The sequence below is a fragment of the Leuresthes tenuis genome, unplaced genomic scaffold, assembly GCF_036924035.1.
Source record: "Leuresthes tenuis unplaced genomic scaffold, fLeuTen1.0.hap1 SCAF_2, whole genome shotgun sequence".
Taxonomy (NCBI): domain Eukaryota; kingdom Metazoa; phylum Chordata; class Actinopteri; order Atheriniformes; family Atherinopsidae; genus Leuresthes; species Leuresthes tenuis.
In genome coordinates, this window is record NW_027325356.1 from 34,933,376 (window position 1) to 34,948,627 (window position 15,252).

The 15,252-nt window shown below is 39.7% G+C and overlaps 1 long non-coding RNA gene across 1 annotated transcript; it reads right to left on the minus strand.

Annotated features, from left to right (window-relative positions):
• Positions 1 to 1,371: 1,371 nt before the first annotated feature.
• Positions 1,372 to 12,950, minus strand: LOC140302174 (uncharacterized). The gene is made up of 2 exons (XR_011914949.1): positions 7,356 to 12,950; positions 1,372 to 7,274 (listed from the first exon to the last, which is right to left on the minus strand). It is a non-coding gene; the product is annotated as an uncharacterized lncRNA (long non-coding RNA).
• Positions 12,951 to 15,252: the final 2,302 nt, after the last annotated feature.

The following is a 15,252-nucleotide window of genomic DNA, read 5'->3' on the forward strand; positions in this document are numbered from 1 at the left end:
TACACCTGGTTTATGTTACTGATTAACTCTCGTTGTCATGTTTATGCTGTAATCCTGTGTCTCTCCGCAAGTCTCTGTCTGTGAGTTTGTGGTCAGTACATCAGTTGTTTCTTTTTGTTTCTTCAGTTGGTGGTATTATAGTCCTGCTCCACCATCATTTCATTTTGATTAATAAACCCTTTCATAATTTTACAACCTGTCTAAGCCTGCTCTCCTGCAATAGTATTTCAACAGTATTTCAACTATGTGGACTCTTCCACCTTCAGCTAAAAGATTACTGAAGTAAGAACATTTTTAATTGAAGTAATTCAAACACTTAATGTACCATGGACAAAATTATAGTTACCCCTTAGTGAGATTGTTGCCCTCTCAAGAATGACGGCTTCCAAATGTTTCTTCTTGCTTACACCAGCTACCTCTTGGTAGATTTGTGATTCCTCCATTGTCGTTTGTTGGATCTCTTTAAAGTTTGTAGTTCTTTTTTTTCCATGCAAGATTTTAGTCCTCACAGTGGTATATAAGTCAAGACTCATTGTTTGCCATTGTATTGTATCTTATTTTTATCCTATCTTTTCTTTTTCCAACCTTGCCAAAACTAAACGGATCCAATTGAATTGATGCAGTTTATAGAGACAGGTGAACACCAGGCTTGAAACCACTGATTTGCAGTGACGGACATGTTAAATTTTGGGGTAATTATAATTAGTGTAAAATATTTTAACCAAGCATAGATGATACATAACATAAATTTAGTCTGGCAATTTTTGTTCATGAACTATAATGTTTTTGCTGGCATCGTTTAACTAGCTTTGTTTGACCTGCACAACATAGACAGCTAACCGACTGAGTTTGCTACAAATATACTCATACTATAGGACAACAGTACAAGATACTGTAGGACAATTTTCAATGTTAAGGTTTGGATGAAATAAAAAGTGTTTGCATTTGTCCTTATATAATCAGAATCTCCTTTGGGGTCCTTGTCACCTTAATCTTCCTGATAAATCTCACTTTGAAGTATGACAAGACATCAGCGTTTTAAAATATTCCCTCAATAGACATGAGGTACTGGAAATCAATTTCTTGCTAGATGTTAATGTCTGCAGTCCATTTATTCTTCGCTAGGTTACATAGATAAGTGTTGACACAAGCAGCCTTTCATTTAAGAGGATATTCACAAGTTGTACTTTTAATCCTTTGACTAGCAGCCATGTTGAATGGGTATCCCTATATGGAACAGAAGGCGGTGTGTTCTCTCTATTCCTTGATATTTTAAATTGTTTCTGAGAGCTGATTGAGAGCCACTACTATGTTTTACTGTCAGTAGGCTGTTAATTCAAGGGTTCAAATAAGACAGACAATATTTCAATCCAGCATTAATTTTTTATTCTTTTTTTTTATTCTAACATATCTTTTTATTTTTGTTGCTGCTTGACAGTATAAACATATACTGTATCCACATTTGCAAAGACAAAAAGTCAGACATTTATATGGTTCAGGTGTGGTTGTTGAGGATCTGGAACATCTGGTATTGAACCTGTCACTAGAGATGTTGTTTGTACCATAAGCAAACTCTCAGACATCTTGAATCTGAAAGGATTCAAGATGTAGCTGGTAAAAAAACCCAAAACAAAACAAACAAACAAAAAAAATGTAAGCAGCTGATATACTGAAACTGTTATGGAAGTTTTCAATCGCTTCCTTCCTAATACCTCTGATGAGCAATGAAATAGAGAAACTTACTTTTTCTGCCGGCCGGCTAAGTTTTTTATTCTTCGTTGCAAGGAAAAAGATCAGTCCACACCATTCAGCGGCAATGGTATGAAAAGATACAAACAAAAGAAATACAGAGCATTTATACCTTTAGATGTGTAACAACATCTCCAGAGGGGGGCAGGATGCAGTCTTGATGATAATTAAGAAACAGGAGGTTAAAACAATTATCTTGTCTGAGTGTTAATTAAGAGGTAAATAGTTTAAAACAATTAGCGTGTCTGGGTGATACAAATGGTTAATGTGGATTGGAGAGTCTGTCAGTCCTGAGACATAAAATTTACCATCACAATTCTCCCTTTTGATTATTAATTAATCACTAACAGAAAACAAACTTAAGAAAAATAAAATGGATGAAAACTAAATGCAAGAGAATACTTAAGTATCCGGTACGCTATTTGAAAATGTATCATCGTGGTAGTTGATTAGAGCAGAGAAAAGACTAACAAAACAAAGCAAACAAAAAAACAACCCAAAAAACAAAATGAAATAAAATTTTACAAACTGTTATCAAAGTCAGAGTCTTAGCTGGGGTAAAATACCGGGGTCAGGAATATGAGGAGAGTTTGAATTTTGATCAGCATTATTGGCATTCACCTGAACATATGTGGAGGAATGAGTCATCTTTTTCATGAGCACGTTAGACAGGCATTTCAATACATATGGAATTAAGGTGCAGAGCAAAAGGAAAATCATTACATATGGGATTATTGTTAAAAACCATGCTGGCCATCCTTGGTCCAAAGATTTCAGCCAAGGGAACCATGAGTAATTTATTACAGGAGGGAGTTGAATGGCATCTTTCATGTGTTTTATAATGTTGGTAATGTTCTCATAATCGCCGGAGTGGTTGTCTTCAATTCCAGAGGTCAACATGACCGTGTTCACATCTGACAGCATGTTAAGTAGGGCGTCATGTGGGTCTGGTGGCCCATTGACTATGACTGTGAGTTGTCTGTACATATCCGAGCTTGGATATTCAATTCCACACCAATACGTGCCTGCATCAGTGGGTTTGACATCAGAAATGGTGAACCGGGCTCCGTTGGAATTTGGAAGTTTTGTTATTGTGAAGCGGGGATTTCTGTTTGGAGCAATGGTTTTGTCAGTGGTGGCAACGATCAAGTGCCAATCGTGTGGGCCGCAGCGGTCTCTGCATAGGTATTTGTCATACTTGGCATAATATGCCTGAACCCGTCCTGATCGCCAAATTTCAGGGTAAACGAGGCAGGTGAATGTTGCACTTTGACCTTCTGTCAAAGTGACAGTCCTGGCAGGTTTGTAGGTGTAAGCCTCCATCAGCTGTGCCAAACATGACAGCATCAGAATCAGGTGATGCATGGTGGAGTTTGGTGGAACATGTCTGGTTGGTGTTTGTTGAATCCACAGGGCCAATTCCACGGGTCGTCCTCTTTGGCGTCTGTGCGTCCTTGCACCGTCCGTCGTCTTTGGCCTCTGCTCGTCCTCGTGTCGTCCATCACCGTCCGTCCTCTGTGCGTCCTCGTGTCGTCCGTCCGTCCTCGCGTCGATCAGGTTGGCAGCTGGGCTCCTGCGTTTGCTCGGGGATCTTCCTGCAGTGGATGGCGTGAACCCACGTTGCCCTCTGGGCTATCTTCGCAATGGTATGCGTTGTCAGAATGGATCTCGTCACCGTTTGGAATTCCAGTGCTCCTTTCTGAAGTCGTTTCTGACCACCCAGGTTGGAAATCTGCAGAGAGAGAGAGAGAGAATAAGTTTTTTGCAATATTGTAGCATATATCCTCACATAGGCCAGTGGAGGGGAGTGGCCTGGTTACAGGTTTTACTCCCAGAGATGGAGGTCTGCCAAAATTGAAATTTTGATTTCAGAGTGCCATTTTCTCGTTTGACGTCTCTACTGGCAGGGTGTTATATACAATGTTGTCTGAGGTTAATGGTAAGAAATTCACTACTTTGGGTTATTGCAGAATTGACAAAGTGAGAGCCATTATCGCTGCTCGGTTTTGGTGCAGTTGTAGTTCCCAGATGGGGAGTAATCTCTGTTAGCAGAGCCTTTGCTACCACTTGGCTACTCTGGTGTTTTGCTGGAAATACTTCAATCTATTTTGACCACGTCAACTATTACTAAGCAGCGTTTCTTTCCTTCTGCTGGTGACAATTCTATGAAATCCATCATTAAGTATTCGAATGGTCTGTCTGGTGATGAGTGAGCGATGTGTGCGATTGCTTTGGTTTTACCTGTTATGCGTTGCACAAACCATACGCGGTTGACTGATCTTCTGCTGTATGAACTGAAAATTCTTTGGTGAACCAGTGCTGGGTTATGGCATCCATTGTCCCCCCTTTTGACACATGGTCCAATCCATGTGTCAATTTCGTGAAATGAGGGAAAAAATGTTTAGGTAGACAAGGCTTATTATCGGTTTCTCGGCACACATCTTCCTGTGGTGTGGAAAAAGATTGCACCGTTGTGAGAGAGGTGGAAATAGTGACAGGGATCAATTATAGTGGGTAGGAGTGTAGCTTCTTTTTCAGCAGCATCCGCTCTTGCATTTCCTTGAGAGACAGGACCTGTGTTGTTAGTGTGAGCAAAGCATTTACAAACAGAGATTTACTTTTTGGAGTAAAATGGCATCAAGAAGAGCTGTGACTTTGTCATGATGGAGAATGGGTTTGCCGTTAGATTTTAGGAATTGTCTGTGTTTCCACAGAGTGTCAAAATCCTGGACAACCCAAACATGTGTCTGGAATCAGATTAGATGGTTACTGCTTTGTTGTTAGCTAGTCTGCATGTCTCTGCCATTGCTATCAGTTCTGCCACCTGTGCAGAATGGTGAGGAGGGAGTGAGCTGGAGAGAAGAGTTTCATGATTAGTGACAACAGTAAAACCAACTCTGTTGTGACCCGTTTGTGGGTCACGTGAAGCTGATTCATCTGCAAAGAGAACCAAATCAGGGTTTGTTAATGGTGTTTCTTGGCAAGCAAACCGGTTGGGGGACAGCAACACAGTTATGTTGTGTTCTGTCATCTGGTGTGGGGAGGAGGGTGGCAGGTTTTAACACAGGGTGTTTGACAGTGATGTTAGACATTTCTAAAAGTGTTTTGTTGTATCATAGCCATCGTGCTGTGGAGAGGTAAGAAGTCTTTTGTTCAAGTAAAATCATGGACACATCATGTGGGACCAGGAGAGCTACATCAGAATAGGCCACAATATCACTGGAGGCCATAACTGCCTTTTCAGCTGCCGCCACAGATCTGATACATCTTGGGAGATCTGCAGCCACGGGGTCCAGTTTTGAAGAAAAATAAGCTACAGGCCGCAGCTTATTTCCATGATCCTGCAACAAAATTGAAGTCATACATCCATCTTTTCCATCTACTGTTTGAGTGAACGGTCTGGTAGGGTCAGGCAGGCCCAAAGTTGGAGTGCTTTGTAAGGCAAGTTTTAGTTCTATGAAAGATTGTTCTGCTGCAGGAGTCCATTTGATCTCATGTTTTGCTTGCAGGCCTTTGCCATGAATGAGGGAGGCAAGTGGAGCTTCAAGAATGGAATAGTTAGAAATGAATTGTCGACAGTAAGAGCACATACCAAGAAATGACATCATCTGCTTCTTTGTGATGGGTTTTGGAAGGTTCTGAATTGCATCCACTCTTTTTGGTGAAAGAGTTTTACCTTCAGAAGTGATGACATGACCTAAGAAGACAACCCTTTCCTGGACAAATTGGAGTTTTGTCAAGCTGGCTTTGTGACCAGTTGGCTTTGTGACCAAGAGTGTGACTGTGTTGGCTTCACACTGCTCTTTAGTCGGACTGCAGATCATGAGGTCATCCACATACTGTAGCAAGGCAGTGCCTGGGGAGAGAACAAGAGATTCTAGACTTTGTCTGAGAGCCTCATTGTAGATGGTGGGACTTTCGCAGTATCCTTGGCACAGACGTGTGAATGTGTAGCCTCGCCCATTGAAGTTGAATGCAAACCAGAATTAGCTTCCTGGGTGACCTGGAACACTGGAGGTGCCTGAAAGGTTGACCACTGAAAAGAATTTTGCATTAGTTAGTTGAGCTTTTTGTTTAAGTGAGTATTGAGCCTTGCAAGGTTTAAAGTCTGATTTTGGAATGATGACAACATTTTCACAATCTTTGACAAGGTTAACATACTTTCTGTTGACTGTTCTTTGTGTGTGCACAAAAGATGTCACCCTTTTTGAGTAGCATTGTAGTGAAGGTGAAAAAATAATAGATCTATCAGATGTTTGTTGCCTTTCGGCTGTAGGCTTACACAATTTCATAACTGGGCTCAAATCTTCCCAATTATCTGATGTGTGTCTTGCTAGTGGGATGTGTGGGACTGAATAGTCCATGGTGTACATGTTACGTTGAGCTGGTGTGAGAGAGACTGACACAGCATATTTATGTTCTGTCCAAAAAATGTGTGTCAGTGTTAGTTTGTCAAACCTCTCGCTTAACCAGCTTTCCTCGTAAGATTCGTCAGATTCTGGTGACAGATGGGAGGTACACTGCAGGTCCTCTTTGGTCATGAAGTCTGTTGAAGCTGTTGAAATGATGTTTTTCGCTGAAACAAACTCAGGGAAGGTTGTTAGTGGTTGCAGTTGCCATTGATATGCATATGTCATGTTCGAGGTGTGGGGTTGGGAGATTAGACAAAGGCTTAATTTGCACATCCAGTTCCTGCCTGTCAGGTTACTGGGGCAGATTTTAGAGAGCAACTTTTTTTTTTTTTTTTTTCTTCCAGTTTCTCTTCTAGTTTTTCTTTGTTTTTTTTTTTGTTTTCTTTTAAACTAAGGGACCCCCCTAATGGGAATCTGAGCTCATTTGTCCATACATTTAAATAATTTAGACTTTCATCCCCAAATTTCTTTTTCATGATTTCCACGATGGGCCCCTCCGGAGGCTCAACCACCTCAACGGAAAATCTCCCCATGCCGAATGGGGATGGGGAGGCCGTACGACAAATCCAGTCCAGACGTCTCTGTACTGGGTGCTTTTTTCAAATGCCAAGTCACAAATGCTAACTGTTTCGTATTTTGGCCACAAACAGCAAAAAACCCCTTCCTTTTGTGTTTTCTTTTCTTCTTTTTCTTTGTCCAAAGGATACAAGCAACAAACGGAATTATTACATGTTCGTTTTAAAAGAAAAAGAATAGAAATAAAGAAAATAAAAAGAAGCCCCGTTACTTGTTTATCCAAGCACCGTAACATTACTTCGTCTTATTTAAACTGCTACAAGTAACAAAAAGCATGGCCACTTCGTCTCAACGCTACAAGTGGCAAAAAGCTGGCCAACTGTGGAGACCATGAAAAAACTCAAATGTGCCTAATTAAAACCCAAATTTGAAAGACAATGTATTAAGTCAATATTTCAAAACTCACCAGACGAGCTTCGCTGAACTCTGTTCTTGGAACCCCGGTGGCAGCGACTCAGGACGTGTTACCGGTTAGCCCTCCCGATAGCCTGTCGCTTTCCGTGCCTCGTCCTGAACGGCTGCTCACGGGGTCCTGCCCTACAACGCCAAACTGTTATGGAAGTTTTCAATCGCTTCCTTCCTAATACCTCTGATGAGCAATGAAATAGAGAAACTTACTTTTTCTGCCGGCCGGCTAAGTTTTTTATTCTTCGTTGCAAGGAAAAAGATCAGTCCACACCATTCAGCGGCAATGGTATGAAAAGATACAAACAAAAGAAATACAGAGCATTTATACCTTTAGATGTGTAACAACATCTCCAGAGGGGGGCAGGATGCAGTCTTGATGATAATTAAGAAACAGGAGGTTAAAACAATTATCTTGTCTGAGTGTTAATTAAGAGGTAAATAGTTTAAAACAATTAGCATGTCTGGGTGATACAAATGGTTAATGTGGATTGGAGAGTCTGTCAGTCCTGAGACATACAATTTACCATCACAAAGCAAAATTAGATGAGAAGTTATTTGTCCCAAAGGTCTTAATACTAGCTCTGTTGTTATTTTTGTTGAATAAATTACCTTTTACTTTCTGTCCATTTGACCTTTTGAGCTGCATTAAATAGTTTCCATGAAGTAATTTCACTCATAATTCCACTCTGATATTAAATAAAAAAAACAAGCTTTCACGTCAATTGATGACAACATCTGGAGCTTCTCAGAAACAGCTTTTAATGACAATTGAATATGTCAAACAAGGCATCAAATCAATGAAAAGACTAGAAAATCTATCATTAGTTGCTATGGGAGTTAGAGCAAGACCTAGTATGTGCAAATGGTCACTAGATTAGTTTGCACTGTTGAAATGATTAAAAAGCATGACTTGGGCACCATCTCGCCTTAATGCTTGATGGTTAATACGAATGGCACACCAGTAAGATGAGACTGACTGAACTTGAAATTCAAATTGACGCAGCAGGAAGTGTAGGTATTGACTTCACAGAAGACATTACTGTAAATACCTACGCATAAATAAGAAACATAGCATGTAACAATGGAAACAAAGTTCTGGGTGTGTACGCGTCCACATTTTCTGTGTGTATGGATATGCATGCATACATGTGCCCATATGCCTATTTAAAAGTGTGTGTTTGCAAGTGAGTGTGATGGAAACACTGACTCCTCTAATCTTTAAATCACTTCTGAAAAAGAGAGCACTGACCTTTTCAGAGAAGTTATATAAAGTTCAATTTAACAAGCCTCTCTTCTCTATGATTTATTAACCTGAAATCTGAAGTGGAGCCTATTACTTTTACTGCTATTCCTCTTGGTGTGCTGCAAGAAAGACAAACAGCTAAATATCACCTGTGGAGGACTTTAACACTCTTTCCAAGTTTGTACTGGTGTATGTTACATGCTGTCTTTCTGTTTAGATTCATATCCTCCTTCTCACTGTACAGCTTGAGTTCAAAAGAGACTGTTCATTTTCTGATAATAACTAAAAGAAAGGTGGGGCAGTTGTAGAATTAAGTAAGAGGAATCCACGCAGACCTAGAAGACAGAGGTAAACAACTGAGATGAGAGGTTGAATGACAGAGTGAGAGAGACAAAAATGGAGAAAAAGGCAGGATGGGAGGAGGGAGATCTTCACAGAGCAGCCGGGCAGTGTTTGAAGCAGGAAGCTGGCTAGACAACAGAAGCAGCTTTATTCCACAGACACAATGTGTGAACACCACAATGGGAATCATGCTGAGAGCAGGCCTGCACTACACTGAGCTTCACATACAGGATTAAAGCAAGCGCATACTTAAATATCCACCCCATGAAAGGGAAGGGAGGGAATGTGTCTTACACACAGAAACCAATGGAGAAAAAGGAACATAAAATGCTTTTTGCTGGGCTTTGATGAAGACATTTAGTAAAAAGTATAATGTTTACTTACTCTTTACTAGCAATAGCTGTAGGTACATTGCGACAGCTGAACATTTTCTTTGCCATTATGAAATATGATCCCTGCATTAGAATGAATGAAAGAGGCTTGGGGCAGACGATGGTGTTGGAAGGGGTGGGGCAAGTGGGAAAATAAACATAATAAGTGCAGTGCTGCTTTTAACCAACTTCTTGTCTTTTTAACCGCCTTTCCTTTAGCACACCTGCGCCTTGAAGCCTGTGTCTAAAGCTGACAAGACAAATTTACATAGAAAATGTGTTTGCATATCAAACAGCTGGGATGCAGAGCTCCCATCATCTTTCATTGATTTACAGGAGATGCATGTTGCGCTGATATGTTGGAGTGCATGTCCTCTTTACCTCAATCTGCCCTTTGTGGGCATATCTTAAACCATCACCGCTGGCTGAATCAAGAGTGTATGTTTCTCCGTGTCTATTCTGTGACAGTGTAATGTGTATTTGGATTCATATCCTGCTCTTGTGCAATAGAGAAGTGTTTGAACCCACACAGCAGACCTTCTATACCCCCTTCTTTTACAATCACACACACACCCACACACGCACACACACACATACACATACTGCTGGTCAGCCCTGTTCTTGACAGGGTGCAGTGTGGCTGCTAATAAGGGTATTCGTCATGCCAGCAGCTCTCCTTGACAGCGCTCTTTGACCGGCTGCCTCACAATTGTCCCTCAAATATGAACTTATCATTTAATTACACTTGGGTGGGATTGGGAGGGGGTGATTGCCTTGTCAAGATGCGTGTTAGTTAAGGGGAGAAGGATCTAGGCGACGACCTCAATGTCCTGACAAGCTATCTGCTCATCACTGGATAATCTAAGTTTCAAGCCCACTCTACAAGGAGCAGTGATTCCTACTCTTCTTCTTCCTCTTCTCTTCTACAATCTTTTTTTTTTTATTATAGCAATCTATTTTGTTTTTCTTTAATTCAAGAATAGAGTTTTGTGTAAATTCAGGTATGTGCATTTCAGTGGTGAATTTATGTATGCTGTTTTGCATGTTGAAATCCATTTTCTTCATTGGGACTAAATTTGTCCAGTGTCTGAGGTAATGAAATCTGTCACGGAATTAAGAAGTAACTTGGCATTTCCTTTTATTTCCTGTGCACTGCCTAACAGTCCCCTCGGGGGAAACTGGCTTTTGCCAATGAAAGTTCTACCCTGGTACAAGCTGAGCCTTCACAAATGAAGACATATGTCACTAAAAGCACAAGCCAACACATACCTCTCAGTTAAAAAATAGGAAAAAAGAAGACCTAATAAATTTAGCCTTTTCCAGCTAGACACAAGCATAATAGGGAGCATGCAGTTCTGGCTGTTTCCTCGATGAATGCAGGATAGTAAAAGTTTAATAACCTATTATGTGTGCGTATACATGTGTTTGTGTGTGTATGTGTGTTTAACTTGCCTGGTTGCCTGGACTCTCTGCTTCTCTCTGTCTTAACTTCCCATAAATTTTTCAGTATTTTACATTGCTTATGAGCTTCTGGTGCAACTCAAATACAATTTTTTATTTGACATGTTGTGCCTCAAAGGTATGATTTGTGAAATTTAGAAACTTTTATTTTGAATGTTGTTTTTGCAGTCAGTCACTGTTTCATTGCAGTTTTACACATTTTGAAGTAACTTTGGTTAAGGTTAGGTATTTAGAATTAGGTGTCGCATCAAAATATAGTTTGTCTGGATTACAGCCACTGAGTCCTGTTACTTCAGTTGGACACACAAACTAGACAAAATACTTGATTTTGAAAGTTGTGCTGCATCACCTGAAAAAATGTAAATTTCATCTTCATTTGCTCCAATACAAACTTTTTCTGTTGTGTGACTTTTTTTCATGTTTTGTCACAAGACTGCCATGCATTATGTTAGTCATATTTACACTCTGAGTCCAAACCTTACGCTGTCAGTTTCCCTAACAGAATTGTTTTTTTATGTGCCGTTATTATTTAATTTCTTTTTCATATTTTGAGGAAATGAGAGAAACACAAAATCAGCATCATTAATACTAGTGTCTGCAATTAATAGATTTATCTAACACTCCAGCATGTGAGTGTAACTATGCTAAATGTTAGTTTACAGGAAAAAAAATATTTGTACCTGATGTGCAAAGGCCTTCAACATGAATACATATAAACAGGATGCGGAGTGTAAAGATATGAGATCATATTAGCTTTAATGAAAATTGTGACAAGGATTGTTTTGCTTTAAGGTTATAACAAGGTACTGTACATTGCTAGATGTTTTACATTTGATCTGACAAAATGCATGTAAGTAAAAGTAATGATGTGACAGTAAAGATCTGGATGAAAAAATTACTCCACTTGATATTGTAACAACCTGATGTCAACAATTTCTACCCCATAGGATTTTAATAAATGGTCTGACTAACACTGAAGCAAAAAAGTTTCAGATACTAAACAAGCATATATCCACAAATTCACATTAATTTGTGTTATAAAGAAGACCTTTAAGACCTTTAAGAACTATTTCAAATTAAGCTGACAATAAGGAACTAATCAGTTAACTGACATAAAGCATGCATACATTTGTGGACTGAACAATAACATGGTGATTGCAGTGCATGTAAACACATCCAATCATCTGTGTGGCCTTGGTTCTCCTTATCCTGCTTCTTATGCATAGAAATGTACTCCATTCTTAACACCATTACTGTTAAAGCTTCCCTTTTTGTAACAACATGATGGTAGCCTTAAAAGCCATTTCACCAAAGTACAGACAGGCAAAAGCATTTGGGATGACATCCCATGAGTTCTTAATGACACAGTTGCCATATACCATGAGCCAACTAGTAGTGCTATCTTTATTTCCTTTAATTAGTTGTCTTCTTTAAAACTTGTATGCTTTTTTCATTCCTTACCATGACTGTGATAAACCTGTTTATATGCTGAATGTACCATACACACATCCACATCGGCATCATATGGATGTGACAAGTGTGGAGGAGTAATTGATTACATTAATAGCTAATTGCTGGCTCATAATTGGATCTGACTCAATTAAAAAATCTCTGGGTGATAGTAATGAAACAGGGGGCTGCAAATGAGCGGCTGGTGGTGCGACCATGATGCTCAATGCTGTGACACAGGCAGCAAAAGTGAGGGTGAGGAGGAGCGTCGGCTCCTGATACACCTGCAATGCTAAATCATAAGTGCTTCACTAGATAGAGGCCGGCCTGGGAATGCTTTGTGCTGTTTTTGCAGTTCCTCAATGCGGATTTATATCTTTTGCATTGGAAAAGGTTGTAATATTTCACTGGGTGCGCGGCAGTGGGAGTGCACACGGGAGGATTCGGAGAGGGGGTTGTGAAAGGGTTGGGGTTGTGGAAATATGGTATCAGCATATATTGTAATTTCCATTTGATAAGGCCATGCTTATAGCCTGGTGTGGCTCATCTTGAGTAGATTGGAGCGAGTGTTATTTTACATATTCCCCCAGCTCGGGACATTGAAGTGCCATCATTAGCGAGGCTGCGCTAAAAGTGGATAGGATCTTCAAATTAGGACAGGTGCGCTGCTAGCATTGCTAACACAACACACTGGAAGGCCATGATAACACAAACTGGATTGCAGTCAGCTTATTTCCTGAAATACAGATTTGATTTGTGCTGATATTTGTCTCCATATGTATGTTTAGTTGAGTCTGTATGCAAATAGGTACACATTAATATCCCTGCATAAGTATTTATCTTGGCTCTTAATCTTTGTGTGTATAAATGCGTACGACTGTTTTATGTACTTACCTCACTGTCTACATGATTGTGTGGGTGTATGTGTGTGTGATAAATTCTTTACCTCCGCCGCCCTGTCAAAATTCCTCTCAAAGCTGCCTGATCGGGTCGAGCCTCGTCAGCCTGTCACAGAGGCCGGCGTTTCATTAGGGCTGCCGCTCTCCGTCCGTCCGCCTCGCCGAGCACAAGAGCTCAAACACATGCGCAAATTAAATCGACATCCAAACTCACTCCCATACACAAAGCAATTTAAATAATATTCATTAGAGCGATGACAAGTCCTGATGAGCCTTTCAGTACTGTAGAGAGGCAGAAGGAGAGAGACTGAGAGACAGAGGATGGAGGACTCCCCCCCCCCCCTATCTGCTTTTTGCCAACTCTGTTTTTAAGGCACTCAGGTGAAGCACCCTTCAGCTCACCTCCTCTAGCACAGAAGAAGAGATAAAAGAATACAGGAAAATATAAAGAGCTTCCTTGTAGATATAGGATGAACTCATCTGTCCTGTGCAGTTCACTCTGTCTGAGCCTATCAGTTAATTTTGCATCGTCTTTCTGTGTTTCACTAGATATTTAGTATTACTGGAGGTGACACTCGCTGACCTCGATACCTCATTAGTCAGTCAGTCATAAACATTTGAAAAACAACATTTCACTGAAAGTTGGAACTGCAACGTTTGAGTTTTATCTAAAATATGTCATGGTCTCAAGCAAAGCTGCACACCTTTAAGCCACAATAATGCAAGACACACTAATGTTAGTTATGATTCAATCAACAAGATATAAAGGAATATGCTTCATAATATTGTTGGGCAGGACAGAACAGTTAATACCATTTTTGGGACATGTTAATATTTCTATAGAAAAAAAAGCATAAATTAAGTAGTAAAAATCCTTCTGCACACTTAGTTTAACCATTGCCTTAACATTTGTCTGTATTTACAAAGAGACTCAAATGAAATGACAGATTGTTTCAAACAACAGTTTAAACCCACTGTTTGAATAACAGTTTAGGTCGTTTATGAGTGGCTACATTTATGACGTGATGTTTGGTTTTCAGAATTTTGGTGCTTTGAAAGTTGGTGATTTCAGTCAGTCCACCAGTTTTTAGCTTTTATTTGTTAACAGCTTAACCCTTAAACTCTCTTAAAGATTTCAGATGTGTTTACCAGTAAAATTACTCAGAAAATTAGTTTACAATCATAGCTGTTTTGCAAAGGTGAGAGAAAAATCTCTTCATCTGCTACAGCATGGGGAGACAACTTGTGTTTAGCCTTGTACACCTTCAGCTATACCAAGAGCCCTTCATATTCAGAACTTAAACAAGCTAATACTCGAAGCCTTACTCAAAGCCAACAATGATCAGGCATATATGCTCCCTGTATTTTCATCACAGTGTATAGGATAAGTGAGTAGTTACGCTATAGTCCCAGGCCATTACAAGTAAACTGTATGCATGTAACACAGCAAAACTATTTTTGAAGATAGAAGTCATTCAGTCTTGCAAAGTTTCTGTGCATTCTTCCTGCATTCTGCACTGTGTTGACTGGTCTTTATCAAACTATACCCCTGTAGATATAGTTACATAGGATGTAAATAAATTGTAGATAAATTTGTGGGATTTGGTGAACTTATGCACAACACCCACATTCCTGCACTGGAATTCAGGCCCTGGACATTGTAGATATTTCTGGTTTCCATAGATGTCAAATATTAACTGGGGTGTAAAGAACTACCAAGAGCCAGTAATAGTATTAAATCAAAATGCAAAACATACCAGTTACTAAAAGTTGTTTATCAAGCAGCATTAGTGTTTCCTAAGGTATGGGTATGGTCATAGAAGGAAACAAGCTATATGTCTAATGATTGAAGGCTCTGAAGTTGCAAAGCATTATATTTAAGAATGTTTTTTCTTTAAACAATGATAGCAGCTATTTTCACAGTCCTGTTATCAGTAGATGACACTGATCAAAAGAATAACATAAACATACTGGTTATCATGCATATACTTCTCCTTTTTACAAGTTGTTTTGTAGAACGCACATATGAAAGATGCATAATTATACCTGCTAATGGCTCTGCTGGTTTTCTAGTCATGGCAGATGTTGTAAATGAGGAAAAACAACAGAGTTGCTTGAATGAATTTTACAAATGCAGGTCAATTCAGAGGTTTGTGAAATATTTTGAACAATGTAAGAGCGACTTTGACCTGGATGGTGTGTGTGGGGTTGGGCTTAAATAAGGAGCGGTGCTACTAGTTTATGGACATCATTGGAGCTGCATTGCAGCAAGAAATAAGATTTATCCAACACTGGAAAGCAGACAATACTTCTTAGAGGGATCAGTTCATTGTTGGTTTTCA